This window comes from Aquila chrysaetos, chromosome 7 (genome assembly GCF_900496995.4).
Source record: "Aquila chrysaetos chrysaetos chromosome 7, bAquChr1.4, whole genome shotgun sequence".
Taxonomy (NCBI): Eukaryota; Metazoa; Chordata; class Aves; order Accipitriformes; family Accipitridae; genus Aquila; species Aquila chrysaetos.
Window position 1 is genome coordinate 42,325,568 of NC_044010.1, and position 22,330 is coordinate 42,347,897.

The 22,330-nt window shown below is 41.3% G+C and overlaps 1 long non-coding RNA gene across 2 annotated transcripts; it reads right to left on the reverse strand.

Moving 5' to 3' along the window:
- Positions 1-1,610: 1,610 nt before the first annotated feature.
- LOC121233450 lies at positions 1,611-17,851 on the reverse strand. Of its 2 annotated transcripts, none has more exons than XR_005932896.1 (5): positions 17,657-17,851; positions 16,665-16,826; positions 14,847-14,970; positions 13,016-13,406; positions 1,611-2,776 (listed from the first exon to the last, which is right to left on the reverse strand). It is a non-coding gene; the product is annotated as an uncharacterized LOC121233450 (long non-coding RNA). The 2 variants fall into 2 exon arrangements; XR_005932897.1 differs by lacking the exon at positions 1,611-2,776 and adding an exon at positions 11,346-11,563.
- Between the last annotated feature and the right edge of the window lie 4,479 nt (positions 17,852-22,330).

Sequence of the window (22,330 nt, forward strand, 5' to 3'; positions counted from 1 at the left end):
AGCCACCATCCCAACTCCATAGACATACTGCCATAGGTCTGAGTGCAGGTGGGTGAAACCTCTTGCTTCTCACAGGCTCTCATCCGGACTCTCATGTCCCATATCACAAACGGGAATCTTTGTTCTGATCCATGACTTATGAATTTAAGGCGTATGAATTTGAGATTATTTTCTACGCATGATTTAACACGAAGAGCATGGTATTCTGCTTTTACAAATAAACAGGAAAGAAGTTAAGCATTAGATACCAGCTGTTGAGCTTACCATCAGCTATTTTTGGAACAAACTGTGACTAAAACTATGTAACAAGGGGACTTGCATAATAGAATTTACTTTATTCTGCGTTATAATGTAAATCTCTATGTTCTATGACTCCAGCCACAGTATCTTATGTCAGAATAGCTGATGATGCAAACCAGATTTCACTATGGCTGAGACCTTGCTCTCTGATCTTTCTTTCATTCACTGGGGCAAAAAAAATACAATTTCCTTCCAAATGTCTCCCCCAAAAGCTTTTAAGAGATAAACATTTCCCCCCTCCTTTATTCTAATGTAAACTTGAACCCATAAAGTTTCATTAGAAGAGTGTAAATCTTTCCCCTCCAGAAGTTATCTGCCATGTTTCTTCTTATCCTTTGGATGACTGCAGTAATTTTTACACTGTGCTGTCAGGAGTGTAATGTTAAGTGCTTCATTAATGATGATTTGTGCCATTGAAAAGTTTAAAATGGGCAGATCCTGGCAAGGGCCTGACATTATTTATTTTCGCTCTTTGTATTAAACTCTGCAAAGAACATTTTAAGAGCAGTTTTGCTTCTACTTGGGGATGCTATAAGCAATATTTCACATGCCATTGCCTCAGAGACAGCATTAATCAGGAGAACAATAATAATGGCTGCACACATTGCTAATAAATATTTGCATTTATTTGTAATAAAAGGGATACATTTCACTGTGCAAAAGGAAGGAGATAAGTAGAGAGATGCTTGTCCGCATTTGGAAACGATGATGATTCCGGAGATTTGCTGCTTGAAGGCTTAAGAAATAATAATTGGACCTCAAGGACCCAGGCCCTGCAGAGCGTGGTGCAGCAGAAAGAAAATAGAACTGGACGCTGGGGATTGTCCTATGGGACAGACTGGGGCTCCCTGGGGTACCTCGAGTCAGAAGAAAACCAGGGGATCACACTTTCCTTTGGAGATAGGGAGGAGCCGGAGGTGGGACAGGATGTCTCAACGCTCTGACGTGCCGATGGATTTAGCTCCTCACCTGGCTCCTGGCTTGGGACCTGCTCCTGGGTTTGGGGGTTTCCAGCTTGTTATTTGCCTGGAGAGTGAAGCAGGGGGCAGAACTCATGCTAAAATACAGGCGGGATAAAATAGTCACAGCACAACTTAATGTGCGGAAACTGAAAGACTTTTTTAACATTTCACTGTCAATTGGAATATGAACTTTTTTCTTTTTTTTTTTTTTTTCTCCCCACAGTATATTCTAAGTGGAAACAGAGACTCATTTGCTAAGCAAAATTCTTTGTAAAAAGATCAACACAGGGTGGTATAAAATGCATATGTTTTTGTTGCTTAACTACAATTTTTGCAAGGTGTTGTAAAAACATGAAATTTATTGGAAACAAATCTGAAGGAAATGTAAATTTTGGTCTATTTGATCTAAATAGACATTTTACTACAGCTCAAATTTCACATGACCTCATTTAAACACCAGGCATAGGGAATGTCAAATGCTAGGTAATTTCATTTGTGTGTTTTAGTTCATTCTGACTATATTTCTCTAGGCAGACTGGGGCTTAAGTATGTACATTAGTAAACTGGAGAGAATTACTTCTGAAGATTTGAGGCTCTTGCCTGTGAACTCCAAGATGGCTTCTGGAAACAAAGAACGGGAATAAGCTGCCTTTCACAGTCAGAAAAAAAAAAGGTTGAGTGCCGTGTCCCAAAAATCAGTTTTAGGAGCAGTATTAAATAACTTTGCAGGAAAGGAAAGGTCAAACACAGTATTAAAAGGCTCTGAATTAAATACCCTAGAGAAATTAAATTGTTAATAAAGAGTCTTACAGCCCCTTTACGATTAGTGTTTCTTGGAACTTCGAAGAGACCAGATTGCTTGTGCAATGTAAAATGTCACTGGAAAAATATTTATTTAATCAGCATGGACTAAACTATATGAATCTTTGCCTGGCTCAACTCAGCTGCAATAATTTTCCAGCCCACATCTGCAGCAGTCAGATACCAGCCTAGCTGGGTCTGTGGTTCATAGTTCAGTCATTCATTGGTTCCCCTGTACCGGAGAAATCCAGCAATCTGTTTTACAGAGTGAAATCCTACAGAAATTACAGTTGCCACAATAGAAATAATAACACAAAGTTAGATGTAAAGGGGCCCTCACCAATTTCAGTGGCCAGACTGCTATTTATTTCAGTACGACTGGGAAAAAAAACCCGCACGAATGGGCTAATGACAGAGATTTATTTACTACAGATTGTATTTAATTTTACACTTAATCAACAAGCATAATTTAATTTAGGGGTAGAGAAAAAGAGCCAACAAGGAGGTACTTGCCATGGGGGGAGGAAGCCATCCCGGGAGGAGAGGAGTCTGCAGGGGGGAAGAGGAAGGAGGGATGTCCAGCTGGAAGAGCATACTGGTGCCAGTGCCCGCGAAGGGGATAGAAACTGGGACCCCTCGCAGATACCGCACTTCTCCTCACAAAAAATAGATTAACTTCTCACTAGGTTGCAGGATGTGGCAACCTTGACATGCTGCTGGTCCGTGGGATGATATGAAAGACAATAAAAGAAGGGAAGGCGTTCACTGTAATTGATAGGGAAAAAAATTAACAAAGAAGCAGCAAAGAAATTTTTGTGAACTAAAGCTTGACAGGTGACAGACCCACCTTACGAGTTGTCCAGGCAGTGCTATTCCCAACAAATCCAATTAATCTGAAGTAGCGATGTTTAAATCCAGGATTATGATGACCTCATGTCAGCAACAATTTGCTGGCAGTGTTAACAATGGCAGAACCCATGCTTAGAAACTCCCAACACATTTAAAGCAACACAGATGTCATATGTCTACTCCCAGTGAGCAATACAAGATATTAACAGGCTCAGTGATCAGTTTTAAAAAAAGTTTTATAAAGCCTATGTACATCCATTTGCTTTTTGACTAATGAAACTGCCTTGAGGTTTCCTTTTCCCCTCCTGTTTTCTCCACCTAAAAGTAGCAATTTAGGAGTCCCGTTTCCATTACAGATGCTGTTGGTGCATAAAAGGAGAGTGCTTGTGGAGAAAGCTCCGGATTAGACATGCTCCCTGTGGAGTGCTCAAAACCTATTTCCGATAAAACGTGCTATTTGAGTTATTTTTCCTTTGTAAAGAATCTTCTGCAAAACCGTGCTGCAGCTCGGTCACAGTATACGCAGTGTGCGGTGCCCAACACTTGGCGTACGAAGAGAAGCTACAGCAGTGATGGGTAATGGCCCAAGCGCAGGGTCTGCTTAGGAAACTGCACAATCACCAATAGAACCATGTGGAATTTTTCAGATTAATAAATTACTCTCTTGAAATATATCTATCAATAAATCAAAATAATTTGTCAATGTGTGCTGAATTTCCTAAGTAGTTTAGCTTTCCACACCTTCCCTCCTCCCCAACTAGTACACGAAATTGCGATTTTTTTCAACCTATTTTTACCTGGTTCTTCTCCCACCATAAACCTGGATCTGTTTGCATATTTCAGATTGACCATGCTGTGGAAATCTCAGTTTTTATATTTTAACATATTAGGGAGCTGGCTAGATAAGGCAAATCCTGTATAGGCCCACTTTGAAAAAAGGCTGAAGTAAATATTCAGTTTGTGTAAATTATCTGAGGCTCCATACACAGAGAAAAGAGGATTCATGTCCTGAAGGAGGGAAACATTGCAGGGGGAGTTAATGCCTCATCACCTTAGTCATCAGAGACTCAACTATAAGAAACTAATCCTTAAGAAACCAAATTTCATTAGTTCCAGTCCTCACGGCACTAGAATCTAAATAAAACTTCCTGACTTTTATGTGTCAAATGATGTTTTGAGGTTAAATGGATCTCCCCCTCTCTCTCACCCCCCCCCCCCCCCCCCCCCCCCCCCCGCATGCACCACAGGTAAATATCCTGAAAATTAAAGAAAATGTTGAGTCTCAACTGCAATCTTCCTTACTTTAGGAAGAACACTGAAAAATAGTTCTTTAGGGTCACCCAAATGTATTTTTTTTCCATTTTTTTATTTCTTTACCATGATTTAAAGTATTTTATTTTCAGAGTTTCAGCCATAAACTGGAGTCCCATCTGCTTTGCCACAGTTAGTGCAGAACAGCATGTGTGGTAAAACTTGTCTTTTGTTTTCTGCACTGTCTGTAAAGAAATACCCATTTCTTCCCATGACACCAGACCAGAACTGCTCCTTCTTTCCGAATCCCATGATCCAGAAGAAGTGGGGAGCGCAGCATTACTTCGCGTGCAGTCTTCAAATTTGGGCAGGACTGGGAGCGATTATAGCTGCTCTGCCAGATCTGCCTCCTGTTGTCTGGCAGAGAAGGTGATGCTTTTCAAAACTGCTATGTGCCCAGAGAAATAGAGGCTGAAGGAAGACAGAAAACTCTGCCTTTAACTCTGATGTGAAACAGAGAAAGGAAAGAACAAATAGGATTGGTGATGTGCTGTTTTAAACCCCTTTGAAAGCTAGTAATAGAAATCATGAGGCCTTTTGAATCCTGTATTTTTTGCAAAGAACACATCGTGGCCTTCTACAGGCAGACATAAGGGTGCTCTGAAAATGCTCTTTAGTTTGGGAACTGTGTAGGTCCACCAGTGTCCTTAAACTAGCCAGCCTGCCCGCTGGAAGGGTCACTGCCACACTGATGGCTGCATGAAGGGGACAGATGATACAGCTTTTGGCTCATGCCAAAAAATGGGCAAAGTAACATCATGCCTGTCTGCAAAAACTGTGTCCTTTGTCACCTTCATGCAGGCATCATATATCAATCTTAAAAATAATGAGGTTTTTTTTTGTCCTTATCAACAATGGGAACGTTAGTCCAGGGTCTCACCGCTCTGGAAAAGTGGGAGGAAAGCGAGGAGCAAACAAGTAAAGCAGTAAAAAAATGGGAAGAAATCATTAAAACAAAGGCAGGGGGTGGGAGGGGAGGAATGTCATCCTCATCTGAGAGGAAGAACTTGGAGAAACTGAGAAAGGTGCTAAGGCATGACATAGCACTAATAGGGGGCAAATGTAGATGTAGGTGTTTCTCCTGCACCAGGAGAAACTTTGGGAGGTGACCTTCATCTCACAAAGTTGTGTAGAGGGGACAAGATAATAAAGGAACAAAAAGTAGTGTGCTGTAATGTGGCCTAAATTGGATATCCTTTTTTTTTTATAAGAAAAAGTATTTCTGAATCTTTATTTCCTAATCAGGGTATGTCATGGTTCCCTGGCAAATCCATGAAATAGGACTTTGTCAAGACCAGTGATGATTTTGATAGCTGGGCTGAAAGCTTTTCAGTCATATGTTAAAGAAGGGGAAGAAGTTTATTAAAGGAATTTTTCTTCCAACTTTTTTACTGAGTCAACATGAATTCAATATTTTGTGGCAGTTTGAATAAAAAAGCCATATACTGTATGAATCAAACTCATGTTCTCTTTCAAAGACTGGCTGTTTTTCTTACGAAAAGTATCTATATCTGTGAAGCCTGAATACTTTCCCATACTTTGACTACAGAAAATGCAGAAAGCCATACAGATCTGGTGTATCAACACCCCACTCTCATGAAATGACCGTGTGTCTACTTTATATTGTAGTTTGAACCAGGATCGCATTTTTGTCTCTGCTTACTACGCCTCACATCAGAGAATTGTCTTGGAGGACACAAACTAGATTCCTCGATGAAAGTGAACTGGCAGATACTGTCCTGGTGTCTACATAAGGCACTTCAGCCGCTAATGAGCAATTAATGGATAAAGCCAGAGCAAAGCTCGTCTGGCATAACCCCTTTTGAAATGCTTATGGTACGTAGGACAGGTTCGGGGCATCATCAGCAGATCCGCTCCCGTTGCTTTGCATTACTTGCTAATGTAGTTATAGCTTGAAAGCGCGAGCGCCCAGTGCTTGAGGGAACATCTAACCCACGGGGCTAAAGCGGATTTCCCAGGCGCCCGTTCTGGATGCCCACCCCGGTCCTTTTTGGTCTGGGTGCCACGGCGGGACCTCAGCGGGCGACGTCACGGGGAGACGTGGACCCACGGCCAGGGGCTGAGGTATGGCGTGTCTGAACAAGTACCTGGGCTGGAAAACTCAGGAATCAAGACGGTTGGGTATGCTACGCTAATGGAGACCACCTCTCCAAAGGCGTAGCCACAGCTGATGAGAAATAACTGCTCCTATGCTGAGTTGGAGGCACAGAGGATGAGTTATTTGGGGCCAGAAGGTTTGTCTTTATGTGGAAATATTTCTTCTGAGAGTCCCACGTGTCATTCTGGATGGTTTCTGTCTGACAAATGTAAAGCTCTGTGCTTGCTGCTTTTCAGAAGTCGCAGCTGCCTTAGGCGAATAGGATATCTGTTCTGAACGTACATTAACCATTCCTCTAAACTCTGCTTTAAATTCAAATTAAACAGATAATGTATGAGAAGCCATAAGTTACCGGTAATGTGTACAAGAATGTTGTACCTTATTCAATGCAATTGCAAAATTAAGGAAAAACACAACAGGGAATACAGGGAAGGCCCCAATTTACTAAAATAATATTTTCTTTTTTTCCCTCAAAAAAAAAAAAGTCTGTCTCCTCAGGTGTAAGGCCTCATTCCAAGGGCTTTATTTTTAATGAAGAGAAACCACCTCAAGGTTAGCCTTGAAAAAACACATAGTAGTATATTATCGTACTAGACAGACAGCTTTGTTAAATGATTTTTCCCTTCATAGATTTCTCAGGCTTCTTAGACTGTATGTGTGAGCAATATAGCACATACAGAAAACAATTTCATTCTGGACATAGAAGAAGAGGTCGGAATACATATCACCATATAGACATTTGTACTCGCTCATAAACATACATGTATATTCACATGCACTGCCAAATAATCTTACGCACCTGTCTTTTGCCATTCTGGCGTGCATACAGCTACGGAAGTATCAGTATCTATATCATTTTGCCCATCTATATTTCTTTCTATGAATGATAAATAATTAGTGGTGTAGCTATAAAGCTTATGTATTTCTAGCCAATGACACCTTCAAGGTCCCTCTGCTGCCTACTGCTTGACCTTGGTTTAAAAGCACACAGAATGGAAACCTTGAAACCAAGATCAGCAGGATTCATTCTGACAGAAAACAGATGCAGCACAATAGAGAAAAATACACATTTAATTTTAATCTTTTTTTAAACAGCCTGACTATTACCAGTTCTTAAAAAAAATCTTAAGGTACAGACTGTCCTTCACATAAGTAGCATACATTTTAATACTCCAATTACATTTGGATCGGATAACATTGCAACTACAATAACTATAGCAATGTCTGTATTATTCCTCCCTTTAGACACGGTAGCAGGAGAACACATACGTACCTGCGGAAGTAACATAACAAAGGGCTATGGGCTTAAGATGAGCCTTCTTAATGAAAGATTCCTGACTTCATAAAAGTACAATAAGAAGCATTTTATTTCATAATATTTGGACAGGAAGGTTACGAGGCTTCAATATAGACAGATGATACACAGTGATGTGACCTTAAAGATACTGCTTTTGTCTTATGTTACTTTTCAATTTTATGTTCTGTCTCAAGCCAGCTAATCTTAGATAGGGCTTAATAGGCTTCTTGTTTTCTGAACGGGAACGAAAAGAACATCTTTACAAAGTGGGGAACAGAATTCGAGATCACGTCACACCACACCGGTGCCGGTCCATATGGAATGGACAAAACCAAGCCCGGCTCTCCAGCTGCGCTTGTCCGTGGGCGATGGTCACCGAGTAGAAGGCTGTTTCAAGTCTTCCCACCAGGACGACTGATTGCCCCTGCATTATTCAGTGCTTTTATCGGGAAGAAAATACAAACTTTTGCTGATATAGGTTTACAATGTCACAAAGATGAAAGCGGTGCTTAAATAATAAAAAGAGGCAGATCACTCGTACAAAGCTGCCTGGATTGCTTAAGCTGCTCGTGACCAAAGAAAGAATGTCTTAATACTGCTAGAGCATAGGAACGAAGAATACAGGACAATGTTTATGAGGTTATCCTGGAAAGCAGCAATACTTAAAAGAATTAACTTAGAATAATGGTAAAAAGGACTAGCATTATAGTTGGATGAAAAAAGGAGGACATACTAAAGGAGTAGAAAAAGATACTTATAGTGGCATCTATAGGAACAATACTGGAAGACAGTGTACATATCCAAAGTCTATTCTTCATAAGAGTATGTGGAGATGGTTTGTAAAGACAGGAAGGTCTTGAAGACCTTTCTAATGATTTGGGTAATTTAAAGAATCATAATGTGAGCATCTGATTTTTGGAGGCATGTGAAAATTAACTACATTCCACAAATGGTTGAAGACTCAATGTAACAATGATTGTTGATCCTACTCTGACAAAGTAAAAGATGGCTAACAAATTGAAAAAGTGGGTGGAATGGATCACTATGACAATTGAATCTTTCTGTCACACCATAAGACATTTCTGCCACAGAAAGGACTATTCCTTCTTTTTACATGGGTAACCATTGTAGAATCTGCTAATCCATGACTCAACCTTTCTCAATTTGTGGACATATAACCATTTTTCAGCATACAGGCACAACCTTTTAGAAATTTCATGTATGCAAATGGTTAAAGAATTTCTGGACTTGCTCCCTTCTGTGAATTACACAGAAGCAGCACATAGGCTTCCAGATGTTTCTTCATCACACATTAAATATCACAACATTCTCTTTTCTGTAATGGACTTCTTTATGGACCTTAAATCACGGATGAAGTCTCTTTCCAATCTCTCAATTTTTCTACTTATCCAGTTCAGCGCTAGCTTGATGACAGTCTTAGCCCTATAATTCAGCCCAATACTTGCAAATGCAAGAATCGCCTGATGTTTCATGCTTCCTTCTGGTGTTTTCAGGCATCACCATGTCACGGCTGGTCTCCCAGTTTAGCACGGAACAAACTTCTCTTTTTGCCTTTTAATAGGAAAACAGAAACTTTAATTCTTCATTTCCTTGGGGATCACTGTCTTCAGGTATAGCCAGAGAGTTCTTGTCGTACCTATTTTAGTTAGCTGGTTTTCATCTTTGTTTCCATTCCTGCGTACACACATATACAACATACATTCACACCCTTACCTGGATATTTCTGAAGCTCAAAAAAGTTTGATTGTAAAGCTAAGTAAAATTTAGGAAAGAAAGTGCTTAATTTATTCTAGGAATATGGTTGTGTATAGTTGAATAGGAGGCTTGTCTGCTATGTTACTATACAAGGGGGTTTTTTTTTTCTTTTTATTTTCTTCTTTATAAATTGAACTTTTCTGTGGGAAAAAGTGCAGATAATAATGAGAGCTTTAAGCACAAAATGTCTGATAATGACAAGAACAGTGAGAAGACAAGCAAGATGGATAAGAGAATAAAGACACTGTAAGAAAGGCAGAAAAAATCCTGGAAATCTGCACACGGGCCTGGGAGCATATTATTGAATCTGAACCATAAACTGTATTTAATGTAATTTTATCCATTGCACCTAACTACAAGGGTGAACACAGGCAGAGGTAGGAAATATTTCTATGAATCGTTACGCTTACTGTTTCTCTCTTCTATTTCTTTTTATTGTTAACCACTTGAAACTAAATTAACTTTTAGTTAAGACCCTTTGGTCTATAAAACTATAAATGCCCTATAGCATGTTTTTGAAGGCAAAATAAGCTCCTAACCTGAGAGACAAGTAAGAGGAGCCTGAGGTCTTTTCATCAAAGCAGCCTAAGAAATGGTGCATTGCGGACTTCAGCTAAGATGGTGCAGTTAAAGGGAAAGTCAATTGATCCCAGGAAGAGAAGAACAAATATCAACTTTCTTTATAAATTAGATTTCTAAATTATTGTGGGGGATTCACAGTTCGCAGTTTTGGGAAAAGGTTAAAGCAAGAGATTTTTGTTAGGCAAGAACAAATCTCTCTTGGGAAATTCATTGCTGTTTAAACGATCCTCTGACCAGTTTTCCACCATTAGGTTGCTGGAACAAAGCCTGGGGACCAGTCTCCTCACCAGTGGTTATTGTGATGCTGGTTAGGATATGTCATTACTTCTGCCTGTACTGAAGCACCATAAATTAGCTAGCAAATTATGTATTTCACCCTTTAAAACAATGAAATCAGGTAGAGATTTTTTTTTTTTTTTAACATAAACTGGCCTTCACAGGATAAATGCACTTGGCAAAACCTTTGTTTTATATTTTAGATTTACGCAAAACCTTTGTTTTATATTTTAGTTTTAGAGTGCTTCTTTAAGCTGCTTAATCATAAGTAGAACTTTCCCCTCAGAAGCTGCTTATGTTGTTTTTGAAGATCTATTCATGAATGGGGCAGGTGTCAACTTCTTATCTTTTGAAGTGGTGTATCTCAGGGAGTCTGTTTCAGCTTTGAATTAACCTGCAGCTCTTGCAGGCAAACACAAAGCACTGACAACTCTACAAATACAGACAACTCTATAAATAAAGAGAGACCAAGTATTCATACACTCCAAAATGTGTGCTGATCACTGAGAAATAAGAAATGCACTTCAGAATATTAAAATACATAGGAGACACTGTCTTAATTAGATTCCTGTATCAATTTAGAGCTTAGAAGAACATTCTCAAAAGGCTTGATTCAAAAGGAAAAAACAATACTTCTGATTTTCTAAGTAACAGTTGACAGTTTCATTTTACTGACATCTTCTAGATTATAATTTGGTAACAGGTTGTTTTTTCTTTTTTTAAATGAGTGTCTATAATAAGTCCTACATTACAGTGAAATAAAATAAGACTTTAGCTTTGGCTTTGTTCCAGATCTTAAGCCAGAAATTGAATTTTTAATAATATTTATGATTTATCTTGAAATTAATATATTCAAACTACTGTTTAAACATTAATTAATATTAACTTTGGTTCCAAAATAATATGATTTATCTAATACCTAAAAATATGGAGCAGAGCATGAGGCTCCTGCTTATCAGCCGAGTTAAGCTGTTCAGCGAGTCAGACTTCAAGCATTTAGAAATTTTTAAGAAATTAACAACTCGACTCTATACTTCTCAATCAATGTGTACATATGGGCTTTGCCATACCTCTTTACCGATAGTGTAATTGTGTTGAAACTATAACAGCAGCTGAGTTAGAATCGCTATGGAGGCTGGCTGAAAGCTACCGAGTGGGTTTGTTGCAAGAAGAGAGTCCCCTTCCCTCCTTCTCTCCGCCTGGCTCGTGGTGCCATCTCGTCTGGTCCTTGCCAGGCAGGTTCTGGGACTCCAGCATGTCGTACTGTGGAGCCCTTGCACTGCTTGAGAGCTTAGAATCATAGAATCATTTAGGTTGGAAAAGACCTTTAAGATCATCGAGTCCAACCGTCAACCATGCCCACTAAACCATGTCCTGAAGTGCCCTGTCTACGCGTTTTTTGAATCCCTCCAGGGATGGTGACTCAACCACTTCCCTGGGCAGCCTGTTCCAATGCCTGACTTCATTCGCTGCATCTCCAGTTAGCTTTATTACGGCGTAAGACATGCCTCTGGACAACCCTAGCCACGAAACACTAACCAACTCAGTTTCCAAAGCTGTTGTGTATAATAACGGCCCGGACAGAGCCAGCGGTACAGAGCTTCAGAGACCTCAGAGAGCTGCCTCCCTTGTCGGTGCTTACCTCCACCCAGGTCATAAAGCGACCTGAGATCTGAGAATCCATAGTTAACCGCAGCATTACATTTGTTCTGCATTTATACAATAACCATAAGTCACTTTGGACTGTCCATTTTTGGGAGATGGCTGCCTTGCTCCCCAGACTGAAATCTCTATTCCCTCAGCCTTGTGACTCTCAATGCACCTTCAGTCATATTTTAACCTTCAGCACTGCACTCTCTGTCACATCTTATTGCTTAATTCAGGCTGTCGAGCACAGCAACATTGCACCACCAGATAAACCTCAGTGATCTGTATGAAAAGCAAGTTCATTCGCCTGGTTTTTAATAAGAGTTCCCCTTTAATATGAATGCTTAATATGAATGTTCCCCTTTAATATGAATGTTGCATGCATGCCCTTGACATACTTGCTCGATAATAATAACAATAATGTCTGTGTACACAAGGGTAAAACAGGGTAGTTTTTGCCATATTATAAAATCATGCTGGTTTACTGGGTTTCATCTCATTAGATTTAATAATTCTTTTTAAAAAGCCAATTGAGCTGTAAACCACAATAGATTTGGGGATGTTTCAGGAGTGACTTTAATCTCTTTACATTCAGAGACACCTTCCCTTCTATGTATTTTATATGGAATCTAGTGAAGTAACGGTAGCTGCAGAGAGGTAAAGGAGCCCTGAAATGCAGTTGATATTTCAGATGTAACAATAGTTTATTCTATGGCTTTACAAACTGTATGCCTTTACAAAACCATATTCTATGGCAAACAAAAGGTCCTATGCTATTTCAAAAAAGAGAAGCTACTGAGGAATATGATATGGGGTTGCTAATCCTCACCAGTCAAACATCACATTAATAAAAAGATAATGGGAATTTACCCAATATAATCTTTAAAGGCAATTTTTTTTTTTTTCAATTTGTCTTTTGGTTGTTTTCACCCTTTGGAAGGAATCTATTTGTTTTCAGAAGGGTATCAAAATCCTAGGATCACTATTCAGACTCTACCATGCACAGGAAATAGAGACCTCGCTGTTTATTACTCAGCAACATCTCATTTTTCTTTCCCTGTTCCCTAGCGTGTGAGGAGCTGAGATTTTAATTACCTGTTGTCCCTCTGGCCAGGATGCAGAGACGACCCATTCACAGCTTCTTCTTGGAGATCTTGTTTTCCCAATTATCTTGCTGCGATATTTGCTTGTGACCATCCCAGTGCTGTCACGGAGCTTCCAGCTCCCACTGGCTCCTTCATGCTGGTGGCAGCTGCTCACCATCCCTGGCAAGCCCTGCCCATCACTGCTCATTCCCCTTCCTCCACAGCTCTCCTATGGACACCTCCAAATTCCTCAGACCCCTCATTTGACTCTCCTGCGGTCACCAAGAGGGTTTTTCACACCAACCAACTCCAACGTGGCATGGTCTCCTTAGGCTCCTCTGACCCTGCAGAGATGAGGGAGCTGTGCCTCCAGTGCAGCTGGATACAGTAGGTGCCTAAAACTAGTTAGAAGGAACAGTTGTCTTTGTTTCCGAGATCTTAGACAACATTATTTTACCTTCTCCAAGATATGAACAGTGCTCTTATTGCTATTATGGCTGCAATTGTATTGATCATAACAACTGTGTAATTGTAATTATTGTAATAATAAGACAATATATAGCAATAACAACGATATTAGTTATTTTATCCATTTCAGTGAAAGACCTGATATTCCCAATACGGTAACATTTACTGTTCTACCACAGAAGAATGGATTTCTTTCAATATAGGCCAAGATTTTTTCCTAAAGGCCCCTCTAGTTAAACCCCTCAATCCATTTTTAGGAAGCCAATTGCAGATTCTTGCTACTCTTAACTTTTGACAACAGGTTCACTTATGTGATTACAAGGAGAAAATTTTTCTAAATCTTGGTTTTAATTTTTAATTATGGCATGAATATCTCAGATTTATCATAGACATTCAAAACATAATTTTCTGTTTAGAAAGTGGAAGCCATGCATTTTCCTCAAATGAACACTGAATGTATTGCAGTTTTTACTGAAATGTGACAGAATGCATCTCTACAGTAAAATTTATGGTTAAATAAATACCAAACAGGACTGGATAGGGGAAAACCAGCAATATAAACCAAATGCTTCATTCCAGGGACACTGCTTTTGTTTCTAGATAAGAATTTCTTATACTTCATACTGATAATCTTTATGCATAGTGTTTCACTAATGCAAAGATAAAGAGATTAGACACTGACTTTCAACCTGCCTTAACCTCCTTCCACCACACAAGGAAATTGTGTAACATATTCAAAAAAGCAGCAGAAGATACTATTGGCCAAAGACCCATTCAGATCTTCAGATTATTAATGAAGGAGCGGTACAGATTTAGTAACAAGTTAACAGTTAATAGAACGTACCTTGCCCCTTTTTAAATACTTAGGTTGAGGCATTCCTAGTGAAGAATAAAAATATCTGTTGCATTTGTTTTATCTGTTGTATGCTGGAGAGGGTGTGACAAGACTGGTAATTTGGGAGGAATATTCAGTGACAAACACAGTCCTAGCAGGTAGCCAGTGCAGTCCAACTTTCAGCCTCTTGGAAGATAATGGTAGGGCCAAATTCTCTACACTTCCCCATGTTCTTTCAGAGAAGATAATGCTTTCTTCAGTGTTCACCTCAAGTGTAATTCCAGTCAGATTTCAGAGCCTGCTCATAAGGATTTAGGGAAATTAATTGGAAAACCTTCTCCTTGAGAGTTTATGGAAGTGAAGACGTCACCGAGGTGATAAGCTTTAGTCATATCCTAGTGAGAGACAACAAGCGACTGAGTGGGCTACTAGCAAGCACAGACTTATCTCTGCAACTGCAGCCAAGGAAAAGCATCATTAAATCCTCTAGCCTTTGCTTCATTACGAGGTAGTCCTTGTTATGGCCTTATTTTCTCACCACAATAACCAGGAATGAGAGCTTGGCCAAACCTCTGTAGAAGTGGGCTGTGGTGTGGGAGGCACGGACCACATTGCTGCTCCCTGGCTCACCAGGCAGATGCATTTTGTTTCAGTGGTGTCTCCTGCAAGTCCAAACGAGGGGATCCTGAGGAAGATGGTGATGGAGACAAAGAACTGATTTCCTGCTAACTCAGGTTGTATCTTGGCTTGAACCACAGCCCCCAGCCATTAAAGTGAAAACCAAGTGGCTGGCAGACACTGCTCCTTCCCTTTTAGCATGGGCTGCAGCACAATTACATACGCCTAAACTGAGTGACTATAACCTTCTTAGTAGCCCTTCAATTAATCCGAAGATTTGCAAATAGCTTTCTTATCTTTAATCTCCTTGCTTTTATCCTTTTCTTGCTGCTTTGATGGATTGCCCAAACAGGATAAACAAGTGACAAGACAAATACTTTCAGAGATGGGAAAGTACCAAGTTCGCAGTGCAGAAAATGCATGTCCTCTAGTGCTGCAGCCTAAATTTTAACTTAGGAGCTCTTATTGCTGGGAAAGAGTAAAACGATGTCACCTTTCATCTGGCCTACTGGATGTGTTTAAATTAACGTTTTAATTTGGATCTGGAGTAAACTTTTGAAACTACTCTCTCAACCCTTCTCGCTTGTGGTGCTTTGGTGTGCACCATGGGACAGTCTCGGAGTGTGTGGACTGGATTTCCTTCGGCTGAAACCAAACCCAAAGGAAGGATCCAGGAACACACCTACCGTGCTCCAGCCACTAATCGGCATTAACGGGCTCGACTACAGTAAATCTGAAGAAATCATGCTCTGCACTTGGAGGGTGAACGCCAAGTCTCCAGATGTAATGGTTTCACTCTACGGATCGGTTCCTATTGCCCTTTTTGACTTGCTATGTGGCTGTAAGCAGACATAACAATTGCGAATTGTTCAAAGCTCAGACAGAGTAAGCAGTTCTTATTTTATGCTGCAATAGAGCTGTCATGCTGCTTAGGTGTGTGTATACATAGCATGAATACATAAAGGCACCTCAGGCTGGAGCTGCTTCTATCAAAGACAGGCTTTTGTAAGACAAAAAAAATCCTAAACCAAGAGGAGAGTCAGGATTCCTGCACAGGGAAAGCAAATCTACTTTGCTGTCCACGTTTGGAAGCCAGCAGCATTGTTGTCAGTGAGACAGAAGGACCTATGCTATTTTCTGTGTCCGAAGACTGCATATAGGCACCAACAAAAAGTTCACATTGTTATGTGAAATCTGCGGCAGCAGATGGGATTAGTTTCTAGCAAACAGAAAGTCAGAGTGAGGATCTAGGGCTCGGAACCATATCGAGTGCAGATGAAGAAAGGATGCGACTGGAAGAGGAAATTCAATGGTTTATGAGGGTAAGACATCTAGATGGTAAAACAGAATATCGTGAGACTGAGGCACGTGAGAGCTACAGGGCCTCGCGAAGCATTCAGGGAGGCACTGGCAGGAATCGACAGATGAAGAGACGTTCAGGGTTGCTGCAACTCTCTTAAGCAGAATCACCTGTAACGTTGCTCAGGCTAGGAGAAGGAATAGTGCCAAAAGCTGACGCTCGTTTCTCTGACTGGTCGTGACAAGAGTAGCATCTATTTGCTTATCAAGCTTGGGAGACACCTGTGGGAAATCTGAGTTAATTCTGGGCTGCCTGTTTTTTTTTCCCTTGGGCCAAAATAATGGAAAGAAATATAGCGGAGAAACTACATAATATCAGCTTCCTCTGAATATGGTTAATGGGGCAAATGGCTACTGTAGGCAAAAAAATTTATTTTACATGCTTCCTGAGAATGTGGTAATAAGATCAGCCTGCATGTCTTGAGCCATCAGAAAAGAGATTGTGCAAAGTATGTCAAGCTCCTCTTTAGATCCACAAGACCTGTGAGTGCTCAGCCCCTTCCTGAAGTCCAGAGGGGATGACACAACCTGCAGTACACTTCTGGTGATTAAATACAAATATTTAAAGTAAGTCTAAAATGCTTTCCAAAATCTACTTTTACAACCTTAATAATTCTATTCAAGGCTGAAAATAACTTTTGTTCTTTCGCCTGAAATTCATTAAGATGCTAATTAACAAATCAAACATAGCTTATTAAACAAGAACATAGTAAATGTCATTTTATTCAAAGTTTCACCTTGGGAAAAACCAACAATCTCCTCAGATGACACAGGACTTGCAAGTACTAGAGAATACAATAAGAGAGAACTCGCAAAAATCATGCAGGTATACTCTTTCACCACTTGCCTTCCCTAACTGGAAAAAGAGGATAGAAATGAAGAGTCCTGTTTTCTCTGCTAGTATTAAACAAAGACTGATGACAAATATTATTGAACTGCATAATAAATAGTACTCCCTGTGATCTTAAAAATATTTACTTCAATGTCATAAAACATTTATTTGAAAAGAAACTTATTTTCTTTTAATTCTATGGGATTTTTCTGAAAGGTGAAACTATTTTGATACTATTTAATACACTTCAGTGAAAAATTATTCTTTCTCAGTAGAAGTTTCAGGGGATTAAAAGCTATCCAAACATTAATCTTTCATATCATGCATCATTAGCAGAACTAAAAACTCATATTCTACAAGGTTTTGGAGCACAGCTGTAGAATACCCAGAGCACACCTTCCAGCAGCAGAAATTAAATAAGCAGTTGCATGGTTTCATATAGACCTCAGCTCTCTTATTCAAAGGGTTGCTTACTAGAACAGAAATTTCATCCTTTCTGTTCCAGACACCAGCAAATCAGGTAAGCAGATGATACTCACTTTAAACTCGTACTTACATTGTTTGCTGGATCAGGACCGTAGCTGAGGTTCTTGATCTTCAGCAGAGGATTATTGCTCAGAGGCACATGGAGATTCAGACAGCAGTGCCAGTGAAGTAGTATTGCATTTGTAGGAGCCATATTTATTAAAAAAAGCTGTTAAAGTCTTTTGTGATCTGTGAAAAAAAAAAATTTAAAAAATCAAGAAACTCCCCCCAAGAGCCTTTTTCTTGTTAGCCCAGAGTGCTGTGATTTGAAATATGGCTTCAGTAATGTACTCAGCATAGAAAATTCTGAGTATTCCACTGGGTAAAATAAATAAAAACACTAAAAGGTTCCTGCTAAACAATGAGATTTTTAAAGATATGAAGAGCATTCAGGCCTTGTTTATGAGGCTGAGGAAGAAATATGTGAAGGAAAATGCTTACTGTGTAACTGGTTTTTTATAGGTCAGAATAATCTCCCCAGCCTTCAATAATTACTTGCACCGGCTGATCCATCCCTTACAGCTCTGTGTAGGATATTTCCCCTGCCTCTGCTGGCCATGTGAAACAGATTTGGAGCTCCTCATCCTCTTCCCATCCAATACAGTGAGGAGGACCCTGTCCTGCCACTCAAATACAGACACATTCTTGTTAGCTCAGGCAGCACAATTTGAAGCGGTAAAAAATGCGATCTCCAATGCAGTCATGTCAGCAGGACTTCCTAGTGAGTTGCACTTATACTGCCAAAACTGCATTTTAAAAATATAACTTCCTTTCCTCAAAATTCATAGCTTTACTGCGCTGGCTGTTCTAATAGAAACAATCCACAGACCTACCGGTATAACTGCAACTGTTTTCTGCCAGGGAAAGCAGCTCCTAAGATAGCTTCCCTAAGATAAACAAGACAATTTATTCTAGGAAAAGAATGCCTACGTGGAAAATTACACTGATGTAACTATACAGATGGAGCAGTAAGTTTCCTCAAGACTGATCCTTCACTGGACTTTCAGGACCGGTTGCCTGAAGTTAGATCCCTAAATCTATTTTCTGGCACACAGACAAGTGACCTGATTTTCAGGAGTGCTCAGTGCTCGGCAGATTGCCCAGGAAACAGTTTACTTTTTAGTCACTACTGCTACTTTCAGAAATACTGCAAGACAGATGAATCTGGGTTGCAGGGTTTCCTCCAACTATTTATATATGGTAAATTTCTTTTTCCGCTCACCTTGCCTAAAAATAGAACAATGCTACCAATTTCATTAATTTTCATTCCCTTAATTAATAAAACCTCCATGCTTAAACAGCATCTCACGTTATGACTCTTCTCTAGCATCTGGGAAATGGTACAATCAAAATGACATTCCTATCCCACGTGATATATGATTCCTCCAGGGAAAGAAAGTCGAGACCACAGATAAAACATTCTCCCTTTCTAGCTATTACAGACATTATTTAATACTGCACGCAACTTTTTGTTCAAGTATTTATAAATGTCTTCAATGAACTTTAACCCAGAATGCTTTAAAATGAAAGATACAGTCATTATGGCTGGGTAATGGAGAGAAAATTAATAGTCACAGATAAAGAAAAATATGATTTACGATCTGTCGGTTGTTAACCAACCAGTACACGCGCCCGCACGCACACACACGCACTCTCTCTCGGGAAGCACGGCCCGGGAGTGACAGCGGCGTGGGAAGTGCTGCCTTCTGGCTTCTTCCCTGCTACGGGGCACCGGTCGGATCAGGGAATTCGCTGTGGGAAGGGAGGCGTTTGGGCAGTTCAGACTGTTTTCCCAGCGGAGCACTGGGTGATGCCACAGCTGCTTTGACATGGTCGGGGTCAACGATTTGCTCTTCAGTTGCGAACATGACAGTGCTAATACCCGTTGCTCTTCATTTAGGATTTTGGGCACTGTCACAGCCTAGTCCTAGTAAAATATGAAACAGTGCATTGTCGATTTTTACTGTGCTGAGATTTTTGGAATGGAACATTCACATCTTTTTATATAGTTTTACTTGCTGCTATTTGAACACAATGAAGAAGTCTGTCTGCCTGCTCTAGTTAGCATTTCTTGTGGTTTTTTTTTTTTAACTCATGTCTGACCTTGTTCATGTTGTTTTGTTTAGTGTCCTTGAGCTTAGCTTTAATCTTAAATAAAAGCACAAGAAATGCTACGTTTTCAAAGACAAAGCTGAAAAGCCATTGACAACAAATATTGTAATATTTTTATTGCACTTTACTAAACTCTTCTACTTGTTAGGAGCTCTGATTCAACCAAGCTAACAAGGTTATCAGATTATATGTCTATTGTCTTGTTATGACTTCCTTGGCTGAGTTCCTGCAGTAAACAATGCTGATGTGATGCTTTGTTCAAGTAGCAGAACTGGAGGGAGCTGGAGGGAGGGAGCGGTGCGGGGACGAGGGTCACGGAGCTGTCAAGGCCTCCACGGCGGTGGTGCGGCGGGGAGTGCTACCTGCGGTCAGTATTAATCAGTCTCGCTACATGTGCTCTAGGTAGTCAGTGCCGGTCTGTGACAGCCAAGGACCCAGGTCTGGGAACCTGCAAAACATCCCCCAAGATAACAGAGAGGCAAGCAAGCAGGACATTGCAGATATTATTTATCCAAGCTGATACAAGCCAAAAACCTTTGGAGGGTGGTAATTAAAACCATTTAAAGGCATCAAACCTATGCATTAACTTAAAAATACATTTCCACTCGCTTCGTCGTATGCCAGAGTGCCCGAGTTACAAAAGGAACTGTTTAAATTAACAGTAAAAAGGAAACATCATTGCACGCTACCTTTTCTGTTCTTCTGTGTAACTGCCACGTGCATTCAGATTTCCTCTAAGCACTGTCATAAACTTGCTGTCTCCCTGCCGGTGTAATTAATATATGCAACTATTGCTTTCTACATACCAAAGGATGCCAGGGCAGCAGCTGCACGGTTGGAGAACCCGCATTAGCATCACGCCAGTTGGCTAGTAATTCTGGTCACTTTTTGGACTGTCACGGCACTTTGAGAAACAGAAAAAATATTAACTCTTTCTATAGTATCAGTTGGTAATATGGTAGTAACAGGAGTACCTCATAGGACTGTGGCAGGATTTACAGCAAAATTCAGTATTGAATTTTTTCTGGAATGGTGTATGTGGAAGTAGAGGAGACATCCTGGAAACCCTTGGTGCTCTTTCCCCTCCTTCCTCCTGCTCCCAGCAACTTTCAAGCAGCTAATGTTATTGTTCATATTCTCGCCAATAATTAGTGATTAGTTGAAGACCCCAGTGAGTCCCTGTGCAGGTACCAAACAGAGATAGGAGACCTTGAAAAACTAAGGTTTCTTTGAACTTTTAATGACTGAATCGTAAGAAAACTCGCCGTGTTCAGCTCTACACCGACAACCAAGTTGTGGCCAGCACCCTGCTTCTGGACAGGATTGTTCCAAAATTGTATTCGAACGCGACCGCAGCTTCAACACACCCAAATTACTGCTGCCCGAGGGAAAAACGAATGCTGACTTGGACCAAGGGCACCATCGCTCGACCTGTGTGCGACGCGACTACCTTTCGCAGCTGCGAGGACAGCGCCTGGCCCCAGCGCCTCGGCCTGTGAACGCGCGCGCCTCCGGCCATCTTCCCAGCACCGTCCCCTCCGCCCGCCTCCCCCGTTTCTCCCCCCGCCGCGGCTCCCGCTCGTCCCCAGCGGCGTCTGCCCGGCCCCGTGTGCTCCCGGGGTCTCGGAGCCGGCTGGAACCGGCTGGAACCGGCACGGGGCGGTTCACGGCCTCCTCCTGCCCTGCTGCCTGGCGGGCACAGGCGAACGGCACCGTGTGCCTTGGCGTTTTAGCTCCTCTTTCCCCTTCCTTCTTCTATAGGTCCTGATTGCCCGTAAATTACCGGCATGCTTCTTCACTGGCCTCATTTTCTAAACGATCTCTATCTCCTTTGTAAATGTTTTTTTCCAGGGGGACGCTGCCTCAGTTTGAGCTTGCGACTGCCGAAGTCTTTACGCCCGCTGCGTACACTGTTCCTCGCTCTTTTAATTAAATCGTGGCTCAGACCCCGCTCAGCCTCTCAGATCACCGTAGCTCTTGGCTTCATTTAAAAAAAAAAAAAACAACCCCCAACAAACAAAAACCTGCTGTTTTAATTTGGTTGGGTGGCTTCAGGGGGAGCATAAACTGGGAGAGGCGGGGAGCGCGGAACAGCCCTGCCGCGTGTCGCCCGCGGGCCTCCGCGTGTGCCGGCGGGCCTCGGAGCTGCTGTCAGAGCGCCCGAACTCAAAAACACTGCCGATTTACCCAAATAAATCACTCGAGTGCCTTCAAAACCGGGGGCGGACCGGCGTACTCCGCACCCTTTCGGCTTCTCTGTTGCGTGGTAGCATCGGAGGCCGAAGGCGGAGAGAAGCCAAGGGAAAGGATGGTTGATTCCTGACGTCCTTCCACCCGCAGGGAGACCTCCTGGGGCCGTACCCGGCCGCCCTCCCCATCTCCCCCAGACAGGACCCGTCTCCTGCCCGTCCCCTTCTCTCCCCGCGGCTGGGAAAGAGTCAGCCGCGCTGAAACAGTCCGTGTCCGCACCCAGGCACGCCCCTCGTTAGGACAAGAGCTTCTCCAGTTAGTATTTTAAAAAAGCCTACCGTAAAATGCGCTTCCAGACTGCTTTTTTTGGGTAGCAAGGTTCTCGC